Source organism: Gigantopelta aegis, chromosome 15 (genome assembly GCF_016097555.1).
Source record: "Gigantopelta aegis isolate Gae_Host chromosome 15, Gae_host_genome, whole genome shotgun sequence".
Classification (NCBI taxonomy): Eukaryota; Metazoa; Mollusca; class Gastropoda; order Neomphalida; family Peltospiridae; genus Gigantopelta; species Gigantopelta aegis.
Window position 1 is genome coordinate 22,787,131 of NC_054713.1, and position 5,213 is coordinate 22,792,343.

The window sequence follows — 5,213 nt, forward strand, 5'->3', positions numbered from 1 at the left end:
GCAACACTTACGAACATCTACAACACAACACTGTACAGTATGTTAACACGTCGAATGTTGATGAAGACTACGTGTACCTCCACGTCAGTGAACCAACACAAGGGATACCTGACGACGCACAGACGACAGATTATTATAATAGTGTCAAACAAGACTGAATCGTACACTTTTTACTCCAGCGGTCATTCATAACGGAACCGACCTCAGTGGTTTCGTGGTTAAGCCATCGGTCATAAGGCTGGTAGGCACTGGGTTCGCAGCCCGGTGTACCCAGATCGAGTTTAACGACGCGATGGATAGGTGTAAGACCACTACACCAACTTCTCTCTAACTAAACATTAACAACTAACCCACTGTCCTGGACAGACAGTCCAGATAGCCGAGGTGTGTGCCCAGGACAGCGTGCTTGAAACTTAACTGGATATAAGCACGAATATAAGTATTAATGAATGAATGAATTATAACAGGGAAAATATTTCGCTTATCTTGCACTAACTATGATGTCATCACGCAGCTAGATTTTTAAGTATCTATTCCTGGGAATTTGTAGCTGAAAATGAAAATACACGTCAGGATATTTAGAAGTTTAAAACTCATATTTGGTAACAAAACAAGAACATATAGCTATTAATGACATCCCCCTCCTAACGAGACCTTGGTCGACTTTTGGCTCATTCATTATTAATGTTTGAAGAAAAAAAAACGACGGCAGTGAATACTAACCTTCAACCCCACGAATAATGATTGGATCTGTTGAAAGACAAGTACATCGTTTAAAATATGTCTACTCTGTACTATCAAGTTTCGAATTTGCCTATACACCCAAACGCATAAAATCAAAACAAAATCAACTTCGCTGCAGAGGTACGGGCTCCGACGAACGGAGGGAGGGGGATGCGTAGGCTGATTTTTGCCCAAATTTAGAAGATTTAAACGAAAATGCCCAAATTTCGATAACGACATGTATTGTTATTCACATTATCAAACGAATGACTACGCATTTTTTTCAAGGATACATTACAACTAATAAGTAGTAATGTATTACATAGAAATGTATTGTTTAAAAGTGCAACTTGGCCGGTCTATATGTAATGTGGTCTTAGAAAAAATCTGCTTATGGAGGCATGTTCAGTTGCCATTCCCCCCCCCCCCTCCCCCCGTGACCATTCACACAAACACGTACTCACTGACTTAAAATGTACTCCTACAGATGTGTGCCTGAAACTGAGTGCGTGAAGTTTTTAAAATTAAAACTAATGTTCTAAAAATACAAGTTTCTACATTCTACAAGTAAAACGCATCATAACAAATGCTGGAAAATACAACACTTTTAAAGTGCATATATATATATATATATATATATATATATATATATATATATATATATACGCTGAAATATATACATGTACAGTTAAACCTGTCCTAGCGGCCACCTATAAATAGCGGTAATGTGTTCCCTCCCAATCTAACGCGGCCAGCGGCCACCTAAATCGGATCCCAAATCGCTAGTATACCTGTATTAAGCGGCTACAGTAAATACTGACTATTATATAAAAGGGATATTTTAACAACAGCAATAAGGTGCAGCAAATAACCGATCTTCACACCTTCAGGAATACTAGGGCGGGACGTAGATCAGAGGTACAACGCTCGCTTGCTGCGTGGTCGGTCTGGGATCGATCGCCGTCGGTGGGCCCATTGGGCTATTTCTCGTTCCAGCAGTGCACCACGACTGGTATATCAGAGGCCGACGCCATATAACCATAAATAAAATGTGTTGAGTGCGTCGTTAAATAAAACATTTCTTTCCTTCAAGAATACTAGTACCCATTCAATCTCGACATCTCTACTGTGTATCAATTAAGAAAGTATAACTCTGGCATGCATCTAATCGCCTTTGAGCAGGCTACGACTGAACGTTTTTTTTAGCTTGGTCTCCAGCTGGGTGATGTATGGTGTGCGTAAGATGGTGTTCATATTATAAATTTTCCACGCGGATTAACCGCAGGATGATCATTTTCGGGGGCTGGTCATCGGTGTGGTGGTTTAAAAGAATCATTGTAACCATTAACTTCATGTGGTTTGGAATTACATTACAGAAAAGGGTAATATGCGCCACACATATTCCCATAAAATTCATGGTTTGAATTTAGCTTGCTTCCAATAAACCTAGAATGATTACTTGGTGTGTCTTGTTCCGTATCTTTTGTGCCTGTAATAATTCTATTTTAAACATTTGCTATAATTCTGTATGACCCACGTAATACTTGGGTGGTAAGTATTTATAATTTGAATCTAATTTGCTAGTATAATAGTGCCTATTGTTTCAGTTTTGTTTAAATTAGCCCTTCTTTAATAATTTTTCAAGAAAATACTCCACATATCTGAAACAAAATCTAAGTTCATAGGTGGCGAAAGCCCGGGGCTTAAACTAATCGACTAGGAATTTGCATCATAGAAAATTCCGATGTCCCGCCAATATCTCCGAGTAATATTGATCGTTTAATATAACAATACATGCTAGAATAATACTTTTTCGTGTCATCAGGGATAGGAGTTTGTAGAGGCAAATTGTATAAATGACTGTATAAAAGCTGAGAAGATTTAACTAGTATGGATGGGTTGGACGATTTTCAGATTTTACTTCAAGGCGGGTGGCCTTCTATCGTAATATATAATGTGGGGTGGCCCCGAATAAGTAAAACATTAAATAGTTTACACTGAACACCAGGTTCAAAGAAAACGATCTCACGTCACATAGTTGGGATTACAGGGCATAGTAATTGTTTTTAACAAATGTTAGGTTGAACGGGGGGCACGATATGTGCAAGTATAGTGCAATGGGTAAAGCATGCCTCCGGGTTATAAAAGCGATATTAGGCAGTCTAATTAGTCAAATTCAGGGGTAGGACCTAACCTACTTGGCTTGGTTGACCTAAAAATCAGACTGATCCAAACTTTTCACGCCGTAACAGTGAGTTTCTTAAAACATAAAACAACATAGATGATGGTCATGTAAATTTCATTAATTTAAAATGGACTCTCAAAACAGTTCTCCTTTTTCTTTTTACGATCAAGGGCCAAGCTGAGGATTGTTGGTATGAAACACACCCACATAAAATGGAAGACTGGTACGGAAGTTGATATTTACTGATATGACTACATGTCACACACCATTATAAGCTTCAGAATATTATCATGTATGTTTCGTATTTAGATTGCCAGCTCGTGGCGGGCGTTGTCGGCGCTGTCGGGGCATCATTGTTGTAGGCAGTCATTGTCGTTATCGTTCGTATGTCTCAAAAGGTAAACCAAACTATGTAAAATTTAACAAGGGATGTTTACTGTTTGATCGATCGCCTGAACAAAAATATCAGGAGAATTTATTGTTTATCTTCTTGCTTACTTAAAAGAGGGAATTGATTATTAAACATATATTGGGGTTTTTCGAAGTATTTTGATTACTTAAAAATCAAAATTAACAATGGAGGCTAAATGTTGATTTTAACATTAAAGTTTGGAATGTTTGCTAGTTCCAGGAGATCGATCTGTTACCTTGTGTTGGTGTACCGACTGGTACTCTAAAAATCGCTCTTCAGCAGCCAAACTCGGAGGATAAATATTTGTCGCCGCTGCCTTATATTGAGGTCAGCTTTAATGATGATGATGGAAAAGTTAAACGTTTATTTTGTTTAACGACACCACCAGAGTACATTGATTTATTACTCATCGACTATTGGATATCATCATCAGCTATTGGGATGTCAAACATTTGGGTAATTTCGGCCATATATCATAGAGAGGAAACCAGCTACTGTTTTCCCCATTAGTAGAAAAGAACTTTTATATGCGCCATTTCCTACAGACAGGATACCACATACCACGGGTTTTTGATATACCAGTCATGGTGCACTGGCTAGAACGAGAAATGAGCCCAATGGGTACACCGACGAGGATCGATCCAAAACGACCGCGCATCAGGCGAGCGCTATATCACTGAGCTACGTCCCACCTCGCATAATGAAACTTGTGATGGTGGTGGTTCGTGATGGGGGGGGGCTGTTGGAGGATGATGATGATGGGTAATGATGATGATAATAATGCAGGAATGAGATATGATGGGATAATAATAAATGGTAATGATTATGGTATAATTTGATTTTTTTTTTTTTTTTTTTGCAGGAAAAACGCTACAAAACAGAATCAAACTACAAATGACGATGGAGATTACGAAATTAGAGATGTTAACCCTAATGACGCTGGTGTCAACACAAATAACAATGTTAACCCGTATAATACTGACGACAATGTTGGCAACACTTACGAACATCTACAACACAACACTGTACAGTATATTAACACGTCGAGTGTTGATGAAGACCACGTGTACCTCCACGTCAATGAACCAACACAAGGAATACCTGACGACGCACAGACGACAGATTATTATAATAGTGTCAAACAAGACTGAATCGTCTATTTATTACTCCAGCGGTTATTCATAACGGAACCGACCTCAGTGGTTTCGTGGTTAAGCCATCGGTCATAAGGCTGGTAGGTACTGGGATTGCAGCCCGGTGTACCCAGATCGAGTTTAACGACGCGATGGGTAGGTGTAAGACCACCACACCAACTTCTCTCTCACTAAACATTAACAACTAACCCACTGTCCTGGACAGACAGTCCAGATAGCCGAGGTGTGTGCCCAGGACAGCGTACTTGAAACTTAACTGGATATAAGCACGAATATAAGTATAAATTAATGAATGAATGAATTATAACAGGGAAAATATTTCGCTTATCTTGCACTAACTATGATGTCATCACGATTATTATAAGTGTCAGTCAAGACTGAATTGTACATTTCGAACACACGCCCACACATACTGTAAACGAAAGAATAAATATATCAGTGTTTTTAATGTTGATATTGTTCTTTGTTTTTGACAATGCGTTGAGAACCAGCTCAATGATGGATGAATACTCAGTTATCACAGATGGACTCATCGGTTGTTTCTCCCGTTTTAAAACTTTAGCTGTTATGTGAACAGTCATGGTAGGTGCTATTTTGTGTGTGTGTGTGTGTGTGTGTGTGTGTGTGTGTGTGTGTGTGTGTGTTGGGTGGGGGTGCATATAAAAAGATTCCGTACTGTGTGTGTGTGTGTGTGTGTGTGTGTATGTGCGTGCGTGCGCGCTCGCGGGTGTGTGTATGT

The 5,213-nt window shown here is 39.2% G+C and overlaps 1 long non-coding RNA gene across 1 annotated transcript; it reads left to right on the forward strand.

The window, feature by feature from the left end:
* The first annotated feature begins 3,272 nt into the window (after nucleotides 1-3,272).
* On the forward strand, nucleotides 3,273-4,917 carry LOC121390756. The gene is made up of 2 exons (XR_005960256.1): nucleotides 3,273-3,306; nucleotides 4,183-4,917. It is a non-coding gene; the product is annotated as an uncharacterized LOC121390756 (long non-coding RNA).
* The last annotated feature ends 296 nt before the right edge of the window (nucleotides 4,918-5,213 follow it).